We start from the raw sequence: 16,533 nt of genomic DNA, 5'->3' as shown, positions 1-16,533 counted from the left end.
CCCGTGTGCGGCGGGGGCAGGGCAGGGCTGGGCATGGGGCTGCAGAGGCTGCTGCTCCCCCAAGCTGGTGGTTTGAGTCATATCCCGGCAGAGATGGAGGCTGGGGGCTGGGTTCTTCTGTACTTTGCCCTCAGACCATCCTGGCCAGTCCTTTTACACCAACTGAGTTGGCTGGGGCCGGGGGGGGAGCAGTGATCCTTGGGGTCAGTGATGGTACAGCTTTCAGCTGGTTGTTTCTCTGGGAGCGATGCTGCTTGTTCTGCTCACTACTCTGTGTCCTGCGCACAGGCAGGTGCCATAACAGTTTTGTGATGGTCTGGTTGTCAGCAGGTTCTTTGTCTGGTTTTAGGAGAAGGGAATATTTTCTATCTATCTGTGCTGCTTTTGGGTCTCCCAGCAAATGAGTCCGACTGACTCATAGTACAAAGTCGCTGCCATCACCCAGCCTGTGCTCTCCTTAAACGTCTGAGCAGGAACATAGAATTTTATGCCTCGGTTATTGCCTGTTCATAACACTGATGTCTTGCCCATCTCAAACTGGATATCCAGGCAAACTACTCCTTTGCTTCTGCTGCCTGAGCAGATCTGAGCAGAGGCTGGGTCACGCGAGTCGTAGGAAGGAAGCAAGGAAGTCACTGGGTGAAGAGCTTGCTAAAGCAAAGCCCTGTGTGGCTGAGCCTTAAGAATGGGATAGAAAAGGAGAAACAAAGGCAGAAGTTCAGGGGACAGATGAGCTGGTGAGTAAGGAGAGATCCCAACAGGCTGGACAGACCTCCCCTAACCATAGCGAGGGTTTGGGGAAAGGGAGTTATTCTGGGCTTCTCAATAATGGAATAAACACCAGACAAAAGCAAATGCCTCAAAGCCAGCAAGCAAACAGCATGTTCAAAACATCTGCGGGACTTAAAAAGCAGGTCCTGTTCTGAGATGACAGGAATGGAGAGGAGGACCTGGCAGCCTCCCTGGGACACGGTGGGGTCTCATCTCCCCGACCAGCTCGGTTTTCAAGGTAGCTGTTTCTGAAATAATGATGTATTGTTTTTCCATGTGGGATACGGTAGTTTCCAGAAAGGGAAAACATGCCCTGTCTGCTAAATAAATCCTTGCTCTGCTCAAACAGGTTAGGGCCAGCTAGAAACAGATAGGATGTTACAGACTGACAGTGCTTGTTGTTGTCAAAGTACTGGGCAGATTCAGAAGCAGTGCAGTGAAACACTCCAGCCCATTCTGCCAAGCAGATCCTACATGATCCAGAAGACAACACCTTCCCCGCATTGCCTGCAGTGCCTTTCTAACAGACGAAGGTGTTTCTGTCTCACTGAGCCCAGGTGATCCCTCAGGTTATGGAAATGCAGGGAGCAGCACTCAAAAGGCACCCAGCAACCCTGTTTTCCTTCCAGACTTTGCCTCTCAGAGATAAAAGTCAGCAAAAAGTGAGTGCTTGAAGGATGAGTAGGTCTTTCCACAGGGAGCATCCCGTAAAGGTCTTTGAACTGCCTCCAGGCTGAATCAGAACCTCATGTCCTGGATGAATTTTGCATTTAATCACCAACAACCTGTTGCAGCTGCACTGAGGCTCTGTGACAGCCCATCCATCCTGCTGCATTACCAGTTGGAACAAGAAGCATCCTCACTGGAGCCTGCTTTCTTTCCTGTCAGGAAACAGAGGGTGTAAATCCCAGAGCAGCTTGTAAGACGTCATCATAGCGAAGAGCTCCTGCTCTTTCTGTACTCCCCAAATCCATGCAGCTGGGAGCAAAGAGGCAGGAGTTTTGCTGCACCCGAGCGGATAACTGCTCTAGGGAGCTGCTGAAGAACTCAGTGCTGTATTGCCACTTGCTCAAGCAGTGCCGTTTGATGCACAGGGTGGGGTGTTGTGTGCACTGTGCCCCCTGAATAAAGCACATGTTGCTTTTGCTACACGGGAAAGCAGAAGCTGTAATTACAGTGCCTTGGCACTTAGAAAACGTGACTTCACCCTCCTCCCTCCTCCACTTGGCTGTTTCAGTTCCCTGTCGCTGCTTTATTGACAGGATTTGAGCTGTGCTTTCCTTACACTGTTCCTTCTCCCCAGGAAAATGCCGGATGCCTCTCAGACAACATTTCCCCATGAGCAGTTACGGACTGCTCAGAGGAGCGAGTCCCCTAAGCTTCTCTGCAGAGAAGCATCGAAAGGGAACAGCAAGGACTTAGCAGAGTATGTGCTGATTCCTGAGCTGGCATTGCAATGCACCGAGCAGCAGATAAGAGAATGCGGGCCTCTGCTGTAGGCAAAGCAATGAAGAATAGCAAATTGGCAGAACACACTTTAGCAAACCCATTCCCTTAGAGTATTCAGAGGAGGGAAGCCTGATAACAGCAGCAGTCAAGGAAATCCCCTCCTTTATTCCCGCATCCCTCCTTCCAGGAGCTCTTGGTTGAAAATGACCTCGTAGATGGCATTTTCCTAGAGGAGCTGTGCTCATGCTGCTCGACATGACATTAAGGTCTTGACATCCTACTGCTGCTGAGCGTGGTAAAGCAGTGGCTCATCAGCCCCAGACGCACTGCTGTGGTTTGCTGGGTATCCCTGTGGTTGTTCCTGGGCCTGTTGGTGTGGTTCACATGTGGTTCTTTGATGTTCCAAAATGGGATGAACTGGGAAACGGCAGAGGAACCCTGCAGGAGATTTCTGCATGAGGCAACAGGGGAGAAAAGTCTGTGAAACGGCGTCCATGGGACAAACACAGAATGATTGATGGGATGAGCTGGGAGCAGAGACCAAGAATACGAGTAACAGGGAGAATGGGCTCTCTCAGTCCCACCTTGCTGAGAGCACGAGCCCCAGCGACCAAGCTCTGCCAGGTCTCTTCAGGCAGTGGCACTGGGGGGGTGTGAGTGCTTCTGGTGTGTGAGCATGTTTGTCAGGTGGGTCAGCCACTAAATGCAATGTTTAGTGTGTGCTTCCTCTCACATCCAGTTCATTTCAGAGGGAACACAGTGACTCGTGCCTGCTCTGCCTTCAGTGCCAGATGTCTGTTTATTTTCAGTGGCCATGACAATCGAGGGATAGAACTCATTTATTTTCAATACACATCCTGACTGACAGACAGTGTCCGCACAATGGAGGGTACCTCATGTGAATAGTTCTATTCTGAGGCACAGGTTTCTGTCAATCTGTCTTTCTCCATGCGTATTTTTTCTCCCATTCTTTCTAGTGCACCCATGAGGCCAGTATTTAGTAAATAGCTTTTGCTTTTTAGACTCGTTAACCCATTCTCATCCCTGTTACACAACATCCACTTTCCTCAAGAAAAGAAAACAGGATGGTGGCTCCTTCATTCAGAAAAACATCCCTTCTTTCTATTTCATACTTCTTTTTCCTGGAAAATCGCTACTTTTCCCAAAGTTTGCTCCAGAACCGGAGATGCCATAATGAGATCTGCACTTCTGTGACACCCTTTACACAAGTTGGTAGTTCTTCCACTAGGAGCTGCAATCTTTGTGCAGCCTTCCCAGTCTGCATTACAACATCTTGAGTTTGCTGTCGAGCTTCAGTGCATGGGCACAGGCACAGGAGGGAGGGAGGGAGGGCAGGGTTATCATGTTGCTGGTGTCACGTTGGGTGTCTAAATGAGGTGGATTGTTCTTGGGACACGTATCTGGCTGACACGCAAACCTTGCCCTTGAGAAATGCAGATCCTCATTCCACCCAGCGTTTGTCTGGACTGCGTTTCTCTGCCCCTGGAGCATTTAGCTGTAAAATGAGGGCCCTGAAGAAGGTAAGACAAAGCACTTCTGTGCATAAAACCCAGCTGTGGGCTCAGCCTTCCCTTGCCCAAGGTCTTGGCTTTACACTGTGCATCTGGCCGCTTCATTTGTAGGAGAGTAAGAACCACTCTTGTCTTCAAAGTGATTCCCATTCAACACAGCCACTCATCATGAGGCCAAGTGAGAGCTCCTCATCCATGTCATCTGTATCAAACAGCATCTGGAGGCGAAGCAAAAAGCAGAAATAGGCAGAAACCAAAGCAGTGGTCATGAAGTGAAACAGAAGTTCTCACTTGATTAAAGGAGAAAACAAGTCTGACTTCAGTGGTGGCCTCTTGAGGTCAACCTGAATTATCTTATGCCTCTGTAATAAAAAATAAGTGTATCCCTTTTTGCTGTTTTAGAGGAATCTTGTCTTTTCCTAGAAACATAGAATCCCAGGCTGGTTTGGGTTGGAAGAGACCTTGAAGATCATACAGTTCCAGTCCGCTGCCACGGGCAGGGACACTTCCTACTACAGCAGGTTGCTCCAAGCCCCTGTGTCCAATCTGGCCTTGAACATTGCCAGGGATGGGGCAGCCACAGCCTCTCTGAGCTCAATTCACTGTCTGTCTTCAATGTGAGTATGACAAACAAGAGCCAGTTTTGGGAGATGGTTACCTTCCCCTCTGTGAGTCCACATTATTGACCTATGGTAAAAGATCAGCCTAAAATTCACAGCTGTTGACAACTCTGCATGGACTGTCCAAGGCATTCATGGCTCTGATCCATAATAAGTCCATCACAGTTTCTCTGAGCAAGCCCCTGCACTTTTCCATCTCCTGAAACCATCTCCTTTCGCTTTAGGAGGAGACAGCAGAGAAAACCCCCTCGAATCCATCATTCAGCTCCTCTTGACTGAGCAGACGTGGCTGGCAGCCCGTGGGGAGCGCAGCTGGCTGCACAGCAGCAGGGACAGCGGGGTCATCCCAGGCAGCTCCATCTCCTCTGGCATCTGCGAGTCCCTCCTACGTCTCCACAAGAGCATTCATTAAAGGCATTTCTACCTGGAGCAGGCTCAGCGTGGCTGGTGCACTAGAATTACCCATTAACTGGCTGTTGGGGGGACTTGTGGCCATGCTGCAGGCAGTAAAAAGGCAGATATTGAGCCTGGGCAAGAGAAGCTGCATGAGAGGCCTCAGAGCAGCTTCCAGTATCTGAAGGGGGCTACAAGGATGCTGGAGATGGGACCTTCATCAGGGACTGGAGTGATAGGACAAGGGGTGATGAGTTCAAACTGAAACAGGGGAAGTTCAGGTTAGATGTAAGAAAGAAGCTCTTCCCTGTGAGGGTGCTGAGGCGCTGGCACAGGGTGCCCAGAGAACTGGTAAATGCTCCATCCCTGGCAGTGTTCAAGGCCAGGTTGGATGGAGCCTTGAGTGACATGTTCTACTGTGAGGTGTCCCTGCCCATGGCAGAAGGGTTGAAACTAGATGATCTTACGGTCCTTTCCAACCCAAATCATTCTATGATTCTATGATATTGCTCAGATACCATGGTAAGGTGGGCCTGAGCTAGGCACCCGAAGGATGTATCACTGCCACAGCTGTATCAACTGTGTATAATACTCAAAAGATATAGAAAGTAGTTTGCCTACTGTGATGTGACCCTTCACGTGGCTTTCCATAGGAAGAGCTCTTTGGAAAAAACAGATCTGTGGAAAACTTTCTTGCCTACAAGATGAGCCCAGGTATGGGAGAGCCAGGGGTAGGGGGAGCACAGGTCTTCCAGAGGGCAGAAATCATGACCTGTGGCTGTATCGCAGGTTGTAAAAGTCAGTGGTTATTTTGCCACCTGCATCTGCTGAGAGGTTAAGAAAAAAGTCTTAAATGTGTGCACTTTGTTGAGGGATGAGCAGAACCTGAACAGTCTTCTAGAAGCTCATGGGGATTTCCTGACCTCACAGCGAATAGCTGTGAGGGAACCTCTCAGGGATCACAAGCTCAACACACTAAGATGGAAAATAAGCTAGATGAGGTGGATGTGTCTGACTCCATCTGCCATGGATTGATCTACGAGACCAGCACCAGAACAACAAAATTGCCCCTTGGAGGTAAAAAGAGGCTGTGAGTCAGTTAAACAGATTGATACCAGTATGCTCAGGGCCCATCAAGAAACAATTTCCATCCAGCCATGAACATTTACAACTGAAGCACATTCCAGTGTTTGAAGAAAAGCAGAATGGTTTTGCTCATTTGTTGTTGCTGTTGAAGAAAGGATTTAACCTGTGTGTGAATTCAGGGAGCGTGAAGTGAAGAGGTGAAGGGTAATGGAAGATGCACATATATTTGCGCAGGGTGAGATAGATGAAAGGAGGCTTAATCTCTACTTGGTTGTGTTTCCAGAGAGGAGCCCATGCAGGGGAACCTGGGCCATTGGTGCTTCTTCACGTGCAGTAGAAGTTGCTCAGTTGTCTGCCCCTGTCAGATGAGCCACTTCTGTGCTGTGATTTCCTCCTCTGTGCCTGCTGTTCCGCTCATGTTCTTTCCAAGCTTTCTGCAATCGCACACTCATGCAGGGAGGGACAGTCAGGAGAGACTTCACTTAGTGGGGCCGAATCCCAAAACAGTGATTGTTCACCTGGATGTCTGAGAGAAACGAATCTTAGGCCGGAAGAAGGGAATAAATAAACCCAAGCAAATGCTCTCTGGCGACTTCACTGCATGTATTGTGAGCAGGAAAACTGAAGGACTCAAACCTCTGCCGCTGTGGCTGGTGACTTCCTTCCCCCAGCTCAAGTAGAAAATGATGAGCTGAAGCCCTGGTACAGCAGGGTGGAGAGTCTAATTGCCACGAGGGATCATTTAATGGCAGGCAAAACCCCATCATTGCAGTATGCCACAGGTGCGATGATAAAGGACTAAATTAATTGCAGCGGAGAGTTAATGACCAATGGGGAAAATTAATGTACGCTTAACCCTTAATTAGCTAAACTTTCAACACCACACTCCACTGCTCCTGGCACTAAAATGGATGGTATATGTAGATAGATCCATTAGAGCCTCTGTATTTCTTCCACCACCACCTGCTATGCTTTGGAAGAGCAGCATGTGTGATCCATCTTTGCCTACCATGCATGAACCAGCAGCATCAGTAGGGCTGTTAAGTCAGCAGCAGTTTTCCAGCGATGGAGAAACACATGAGAGCTGAACCAGGGTATCAGAGAGGGTTCAGTTTGACCTCAAATGGTTGATAACATCATTTTGGGAGATGCGAGGGACTGCAAACCATCTGGAAAGTGATGATTTACTGGGTGGGGACGGACCTTGGGTTAGAACAGGATTTCTTGTGTTTCCTCTGAAAACATGGACCAGAAGTGTTACTGTGGATTCTGCTCAGGGCTGCAGTTTCTGTTCAACACAGTGTTATTTTCCTCTGGGCACACTGGTTGGATTCTATCACCCAGAACCTGACATGTTGTCTCCTTCTTTGCAGGACTCTTTGCAGCCACAGAGTCCTGGTGTATTAATCTTTTTCTTTGAAGCATTTAATCTTTGGGGATTCTTCCTTTTTTTAATAAACAAAGTATTTTCCCAAAAGCTTTTGGGAAAGCTGCTGCTATTGCAGCTTCTCCAACAATATTCCCAATCTTTATGTAAAACACTGGTACAGTTCTCATGAGTAGCGTGACGAGACAGGCTGTGGGTATCATGCCCTCATTACAAGAAGGAGTTGCTGTGGCAGATGTTAAACTTCACACTTGTTCACTGAGCTGCATTTCTTGTACTCTACCCTGGCGATGAATCCCACAGCTGCCATCCCTTCTACAGATGCTCCAAGAGCACTCTAAGTAGCCATTAACTAATGTTAAACTATGATGGAGCTTCTGCTGAAATACATGTGACATCCACATGCGTAACAAACGAATTTGTTTCTGTCAAGGCAATGACAAGGGATTGCAGCAGAATTAACACGACTGCTGTTTGCTGCTCTACACCAACTGCAATGAGCTCCTTCTGGGGTGCATGTAATTACAGGGACACAAACGACAGCAGAGGGATGCTGTGAGTGAGAAGATGCAGTGCTATAGATGGCTGTTAAGGAAGAGCTGTGCGAGAAAGCAAGTCCTGGGCTGACAAACCAATCCTAATTCTATTGAACCCCAGTGGAGTTTGCCTCCTGAAGACATTAGTGAGAGTGAGATCATGCTGTTTGCCTCCACAATTGCATCCATCCCTGGAAAAATCATTCTCTTCTCATTATCACTTGGTAGCACAAAAAGACCCTTAGAAGTCAGTCCTATGATGATGTCTCTGAACAATTGCATCTCTCCAGAGAAAAATAGACCACCAAAGATTTTTCTGTGGTGTTCATGCATGATACTCAAAAAATGTGCAAGAGTCTCCTACGGTGCTCATAGGACTCCGAAGTTACTAAAACCAGTTTCTCTGCTGGGTACTTTAGTGTTCAGAAACTTAAATTACATCTCTGCTCTGGCAGGAACAGGGAAGGTGGGACAGAAATGGGAGAAAACTGTGTTTATGGCAAGGAGGAAGCAAAGTCCTGAGGCTGGCTCAAAGAAAACCAAATTCAGACCAGAAGCAAATATGGGTTCTGAAACAGAGATCGATGAGCCTGTGCCCAGAATCAGTCTGAATGCTTCCACTGAGATTTTTCCATCAGATAAAGCTTTCTGAATGCAACCCAGGAGATTTTACATGGGTTTTGAGGCAAACCTGGTATCATTTGATGTTAAGAGTGAACCCTGAGTTCTATACTCATATCTGGCTTTCCCCAAATAGGGGGATTTCATACATTGCTTTCAAACGAGTCTCCTTGTTCAAAGGGCATGGTTCAGAGCAAGATGCTTTCTGATAGACCATCCTCTGAGCTTTCTAGTTCACTTTTAGCCTTATTTCATGATTATAGAACGTTGGAGCAATTATGCCTCCATTTAAAAGAGAAAAAAGCAGAAGAAGTCTCCAAACCCGTTGGTTTCTACAAGTTTCATGAAAAGTGGCAGCTGAGAGAGACCCAAGCTCAAGTCCACCGAGGAGAAGCAAGGTCAACAAGAGTATTACGCATTGAGTCTGACAGCAACCAGCTGTCCAACAGACGTATGTGCCCCACTTCCTCCGAAAGCAGCCTGGCAACAAGACGACAGCTTACACTTTCCTGGCAGTACAGACAGCACCAGGAAAGAAAAACCAGCATGCACCGAGCTGTGCTACCCATGGGACATGGAGAAACACCTAGGGGTAGATCTGTGTGCGTGTGAAGGTGGGTACATGGATGTGGGTGTCACATGCTCCTGGTTTACTCTGCTTTGACCTGGTGGGAGTCCTGAGGAACTTGGGACAGAGCAGGGAGAGGTTAGAAGACAAAATTCTTAGGAAAACAAGCTTCATAAGTTGTGTTTCAAGAACAACTTGTTCTAGGATGGATTTGGTCTTTCACAACTGTGTAAAGCATTCATTTCCCCTCCTTGTATTTGCTGAAGTGGTTCTCCTCTGCACACCTCGAATCCTGTGTTCAGTTCTGGGCCCTCACTACGAGAGAGACATTGAGGTGCTGGAGCAGAGCCAGTTCCTTCCTGTGGGGGAGAAATGCAGGGATGACCTTCATAGCGGCAGCAAAGCTTTCAAAGGGCAGGTTTAGATGGAGCTGAGGAACAATTCCTTGCCCAGAGGGTGCTCAGGCATTGGAACAGGCTGCCCAGGGCAGGGCTGGAGTCACTGTCCCTGCGAGTGTTCCCAAACCATGCAGATGAGACCCTCAGTGCCAGGGGTTAGTCGTGGCCTTGGCAGCGCTGGGAATGGTTGGACCTGATGAGCTGAAAGGTCTTTCCCAACCTGGCTGATTCAATGACTCTAATTCTATGCATGTATCTACATGAATCGCTGCTGGGCTGCCACTGTCGTTCCTATTGGGAGCACAGCTGCTGCATCCTGATTTTTTAACCACCACGTTGTCCAGAAAGTTAGAGATGCTTCTGCTGGTTATCATTCAGGCACAGCTTTGGAATATAGTGCTGTATGTATAATATGGGTTACACAGATCCCAAGGATTTGGGGCATACAAGAGCCTCATGGTGCTGGATGCTTTATGCAGTAAATGCCCACACCCCATCTCTCAGAAAGAAGGTGGGAATGTGGAAGGGGAACTGGGAGAGTGGAGACATCCTTCTATTTTTAAGCAAAGGCCCAGACAAATGTCATGAATATCATTCTTCCCTCCCGAACTTGGGAAAGGGCAGGAAAAGTATGCATTTAAACCATTTGAACCCTTTCTCTTCCTGGGCTTTGCCATTCTGATTAGCCCCCAGCCATTCCGGTGGGACTTCTTTTGCTCTTACGGCTCATAGCTCTTGAAAAGAGATGGGAAAGGCAAAGAGATCATGTATGGAGCCCTCCAGCCTTGCTCCTGCTGTTCCCTCTGCTCCACCCCACAAACAGGAGGCTGTGAGCAGAAATGCTGCCATTTCTCTTCAACACCCAGGTTACCTATTTGGATTTGGGAGTTAAGTCTTGGACTCCAACCTGAAGTGAGCCAGCAGCTAATTTCTGTGGGTAGAAAACAGGGGTGCTGGTATCTTGCCCCATAGCATACACAGGACAAAAGTCATGGCTGGGAGCTGCCCTGAACACCTCCTCCCAGCACTCAGACTGCTCTCCATGATGTTTATCACAATGTATGTGTGACCACACTGAGGAACAGGAGAAGACCCCAAAACCCACATAGGGGTGATGCTTTCTTGTCTCACCAGGATCCACTCCCAGCTTAACTCCATGTGCAACAGGTTTCCCCCACCAACCTACTAGCTCTGAGTTTGCCCGATTCCCAGCAGCAGGAGTGGGCCCATGGTGCTGCTGTGAACCTGAGCTGCAGGAATTGGGATGCACAAGCTGACTTCACCTTTGCATCGTGTTCCTCAGGGCATGGGGATGAACAGGCGCCTGCCCAGCTCTGAGCCTCTGTAATACATGTTAGTGCAGCATTTACACTGCTCTCTTCAGATTGACAATACAATTGCCAGCTCCTTGGGGCAAGAACTGTCTTCCTGGTTTGTATTTCTTGTTACACATTTAGTTTTAAAATAGATTAAAAATTAAATAAGGGAGGGGATCGCTTTTAACCAGCCTCAGAGAATGACATAGGTTGTGATTTTGGGCAAGGTAAGAATATCCATCATTCCCACTTGGAAAGAATTCAAACCAAACAGATATTTTTCTACAAATGTCTTCACTCTAAAACCATTTTGATGGCCTTGCTTACTACATTTGCAAGTCAGGTACACAGTGTACCTGAGCATCCGCAGCTATTCCCGGCTCTGCAAGCCCCAGATAGTTTCTTCAAGTGCCTGCAGGCTAAACAGTATCCCTAAGTAAAAACGCCAGCCTCCCCTCCACTTTGGAATGCTGTTAAACATGGAAGGGTCTTTCTAAGCCTGAGATTATTCCTCCATTTGATGGAGGTTGTTTGCTGGTACAATTAATTGCAGCGTATTTTCCTCCCCTGTTCCAAACCAGCCTGTAATGGCACTGCTTGCAGGGGGTTAAAGTAAAGTGCAGCTACCACAGGTAAATTGACTTGGCAAACTACTTGTAGAGATCAAGCAAGGACAGTTTAGTCAGCAGGGATAGGGAAATGTTTTGTGCATTGATTCCGTTGCAGATCAGGTAGGTACAGTGCCTGTTTGTGAAGTGATCCTGCACGTTGGGAAGAGGTGTGAGTTGTTAACGCTGCTGTTGTTAGCCCTTTTAGCTTGTGTATTCTGGGCCTTCCAATCTTCCTTCGAACAGGAGGAGAAATAAATGTCTGAGTGAAGCAGGTTCTTGTGATTGCATTTGTCTTTCAAGAAAGACACACAGACTTTCATTAAACCCAGGAAGAACAGAAAGCAGTGTGCTCAGGAAGCCCTCCTCTGAGCTGCATGCCCATCCAGCTCCATCTCCCTGCAAGTGCTTCATGGTCCCACTTAGAGTAACTTCCCTTCATGTTCTCCCCAGGCACATCCAGGCTTGAGGTGTTTCCAGCTATTGGGGGTTGACTAGGGGTCCCCCTCAGGCCACATCAGTGCGATGTTCCTCAGTCAAGATGTTGGCTGCTGTCTCACTGGCTTGTTAAGGATGGTAATGAGTCAGTGGTGCAGATGATGATTGTTTGTCACTTCCTACAGTGGTTGGATGCATACGATGCCTGCTACTTGGGGGGAAATCCATGTTCCTGAGACACCCGTCTGCTCAGCCCTGCAGGAATGGTTTCTGGGCCTTGCTTCCTGAGTTGAGAGACACTGTCCAGTAACTCCACACTGGGTTTCCGCACCTATCCTGTGCTGGGAGAGGAAGGAAAGGCTAGTGGAAGAGCAGGCTGTTGTTCGGAGTAGTGCCCAGGCTGGTGGGGATCGGGGAGGCTGCTGAAGGTAGGCAAGGGGCTGTAGCAGAGGATGGTCCCTAGGGACTGTGCTGGCATAGAAACACAGAATTCCAGGCTGGTTTGGGTTGAAGGGACCTTAAAGCTTCTCCAGCTCCAACCCCTTCCCCAGGCAGGGACACCTTCCACTAGAGCAGGTTGCTCCAAGCCCCTGTGTCCATCCTGGCCTTGAACACTGCCAGGGATGGGGCAGCCACAGCTTCTCTGGGCACCCTGTGCCAGCACCTCAGCACCCTCACAGGGAAGAGCTTCTGCCTCAGAGCTCATCTCAATCTCCCCTCTGTCAGGTTAAAGACATTCCCCTTGTCCTGTCCCTCCATCCCTTGTCCAAAGCCCCTCTCCAGGTTTCCTGGAGCCCCTTTAGGCGCTGGAGCTGCTCTGAGGTCTCCCCTTAAGAAGCCTCCTTTTCTCCAGGCTGACCCAGCCCGGCTCTCTCAGCCTGTCCACGTAAGAGAGATGTTCCAGCCCATGTTCAGCTCATTTCTTGCAGGCACCAGGGAGTTACCAGATGTGCCTTTGGTCCTTTAGACCAACTCGCACTGAGTGTGAAGAGCCCACTGGTGGGTGTGAGCTGGGCAGACTTTCTACTGGTGGAAGCAATATGCAGGTCTTTACCTGGGTCCAAGGATGAAGAAGAGCTGTGTGTTCCTCTGCTCTGCAGAGTAGAAGCAAGACACAGCATAGCAGGATCAACCCAAGCTTGTGCTGGAGTTACCATGTTTTCCAGGGATTCTGGAACGGATCCTCAAGTACAGCATCAAATGAGTGTACCTTTGGGTCTTCAATGTACCTTTGAGTCTTCAATGCCAGCTCATTTTGGGGTTCTCTGAAAACCCTATCACTCTGTGCAGCACAGATGGCCATGGCAAAGCACGAGCATGTCTAATGGTGCCAGGTGATATGCTCCCAACCCTGACACCAACTGCCTGCTCTGCTGCGTTTGTGGTCTTATCTCCAGGAAAGGATTTGAATTCAAGGGAGTGAGGGACACTTGTGTGAACCTCCATCGTTGGAAAAGATGCTTAGCTCTATTATTTCTCTGTGTTTTTCATGCCAGACTGTCATAAAAAGATACTTCTTTGCTGAATTGCATAGCTTGCCTCCTGCCTTTGCTACGAACACAGGATTATCTTCCTATTCCTTTAGAATTCTGAGGCTTAGGAAGTAGGTAAAGCTGTGAAACAAATACTCCTTTCCTCTCAGAGAACCATTCCTTAACCTTGTTATCTTGAGCTCCATCCTGGATGCTGTGCAATGGCAACTTTGTGGAAAAGGAGATTGTCCTGGTTTGGGCTGGGATGGATTTGCTTTACTTCTAGGAGCTGGTACAGTGCTGTGGGTTGGATTTCGGATGTGAACAGTGTTGATAACAGTGGGATGTTGTAGGTGTTGCTGAGCAGGTCTGACCCTAACTAAGGACTGGAAACAGTGTCGATGCTCTGCACTGAGGGGCACAAGAAGCCGGGAGGGAGCACAGCCAGGACAGTGACCTGAACCAGCCAAAGGGATATTCCAAACCACAGGATGCCAGGCTCAGGGTAGAAGCTGGGATCGGGGTTGGCTGGGAAGGGCCGATCGCTGCTCAGGGTGGGATTGGCGTCGGTCAGCAGGTGGCGAACAATCATATGGAGCATCACTTGGGTTTCGTGATGTTTATTCCTCTTTTCATTACCACCTTTTCATTAAAGTTATTATTACTATGACGATAATTATAGCTCAGCTATTAAACTGTTCTTATCTCATCGCAGGGGTTTTACCTTTTCCCAATTCTCCTCTTATCCCCGGGGGCAGAGGGGAGTGAGTGCGCCTGGTGCTTATGTGCCAGCTGGGTTGAACCATGCCAGAGGTTAACTGCTGAGGTTAAAACAGGTTCAAGAATAATCTAGAGTACCCTTGGCAAACACAGAGGTGTTTAGTGGGTCTCATTCATCATTGCCTGACTGCTTAAAGTGGTGGAGTGGCTCATTATTGGTTTTATATGCCTTTACAAGAGCCGCAAAAGAGGCAAGGATTAAAGCACCACTGTTTTCCTCCCTTAACCCACACTCAACAGGGAGCAATAATACTTAAGACCTCAGAGTGCAATGTGAAAGGTTTCTTCTTCAAAGCCCAATTCCCCTTCATGAGCCACGTGGAGCAGCTCAGGCTCAGCTCCAGAGAGGAGGTTTCTGTTGCTTTGTGGAGTTATGTCTACGAAAGCATTTTGGAGCTGGTAGCAGGGAGATGTTATTGCCAACTGGTGTTGCCAGGCCTGCTTTCATGAAACCATTGTCTACCCCTAAGCCAACTGGTAGCTTTTCTCCTCATCCATCCTGCCAAAGCTTTTTCCTCCCTGTTCATTCCCCATGCTACATGCATTAGCATCTAGGCATTTAAGTTGGGCTCCGCATGAAGCTGACTTACTGGAGTGGCTGGAATTCCTTTGTGCTGCTCTTCAGGTGTTTTTCTGCTGACCTACGATTTGTCTCAGTCTCTGGGCACCAAACTGGTAGGGGTGGGATAGACTGAGGTTCCCCTCTCATGGCAACTTCAGTTTAAAGCCCTCTTCAACAGCTTAGCAAGCTGATGAAGGTGCTCTTCCCTTTCTCTGACAGATGGACCCCACCAGCCCCCACCAGCCCAGGTTTCTCAAAGCCAGTCCCATGGTCCAAGCAGCTGAGCCCCTGGTTGTGGCACCAGCCCTGTAACCATTTGTTGAATCACCAGATTTGACTGGTCCTTTCAAACCGCTTCCCTTGGACCAGGAGGATTGATGCTAAAACTGCCTGTGCTCCAGAGTCCCTCACCATTCTCCTAGGGCTTGGTGATCCACCATGGTAGTCCTCATACTGCTCCTGGCTGTGTCCCTGCTGCCCATGTGGAACAATGGCAGTGGGTAATAGTCAGCACAGTGTTTGAGGCTTGCTAGTCTCTTGGTGATGTCCCTCATAGCCCCCTGGTAGGCAGCACACCTCTCTAGAGCACATCACGTTGGTACCTTCGTACCTCTCAGAAAACTACCTTGCCAAGGATCTTGACAAAGCTGTTTCTTATGGAGATCAGGATATGTTGATGGCAGTGGAAAAGCAGCAGGAAATGGCAGAGCAGAGTGAACATCAGTCTTATGAGTTCAAAAGCAGCTGAACCCAAAGTGGAACAGGTACAGAGAGACTACGAGGAGGATTAAGGGAAAAGCACCTGTTGCAGAAGGGAAGGGAAGATGATGAGCATTCAGCTTGTTTAAGCTCAGGCAATGGCTGTGTGAAGGGCTGTGATTACTCTGTAGAAAATATGCCAAGGGGATAAGCACTGAGAGGGAAACAGCTATTTCAGCTAAATGATGATGCTGGCTTTGGAGCAAACGGTAGAAATTGGTCACAGATAACTTTATGATGGAAGTTAGAAAGGTTTTTTTTACTGCTTGAAGGAATGAACTCCTGAAGGAACTGCTCAGTGGGAATATGGGGGATAAAAAGCCTAGCAGGTTTTAAAATGGGATCATCTCTTGTGGATGGGATTATAAGATGTGGTTGCCAGTAATAGAAGGCTGCATTTAAGGACCTCTCCAGTTTGATGTTACAGAAGGTACGGATTGGGTGTACACCTGGGTTGTGGGTGTTGGGCACATCCGATGCAGGTTCAGCAAGGAAAGGTGGGTGACAAGGAAACCTGGAAAAACACAGTCATATCCTGGAAAACCCTTTCTCCTGGTTTTTGGAGACACATGGTGTGAATTCTGTGCTTTTCATCATTGTCTGTTCTGGAAAGTTGATTCACTTGGACCCTGCCTATGTCTAGATGGAGATTCAATATTTAATCCATAAGGATGCAAGCACTTCAAGGTGCTTAAGTGTGTCCAGTGTTATGTGAAGATCCTGTGTGGAGGCTGAAGCAGCTTCTATGGTTGAGGGTTTTCATGTTGCTATGAGCATCTACCTAATATATGAGTGCAAGACCTGAGCTGCAGACACTCTCCAGTCTGACCATGTCTCACACTTAGATGTTAACATCAAACTGAGTGCATCCTTGAGTGTTATTCAACGTTTTCACCTTCAAGGAGTGGTATAAAGGTCCTGGGAGTTTTGCTGATGGCAAATCTGACTGAAATCAATGCACTAGATGCAGTGTGACTTTATCATCTATATTGATATTGCATCTGTGAGCATCTGGAATGCTGCTGTATTGCACAAAGATGGATCGGGAACATGGTCTCTCCTCTCTGGTACTTAAAAATAGTACAATATTCTCTCTGATTTAAGAGGTGTCTGAGAAAAAGGGAGAAAAAGAGGGGAAAGCATCTGAGAAATTGATTCTGACCAAGTAGCTTTCCAAAATACAAGAGAGAGAAAAATGGAAACCTTATTTGAAAATACAGTAATACACTCCCTCTAT

The sequence above is a fragment of the Nestor notabilis genome, unplaced genomic scaffold (genome assembly GCF_000696875.1).
Source record: "Nestor notabilis isolate BGI_N333 unplaced genomic scaffold, ASM69687v1 scaffold5290, whole genome shotgun sequence".
NCBI classification, from domain to species: Eukaryota; Metazoa; Chordata; class Aves; order Psittaciformes; family Psittacidae; genus Nestor; species Nestor notabilis.
Note: the sequence above shows the minus strand (reverse complement) of the source record.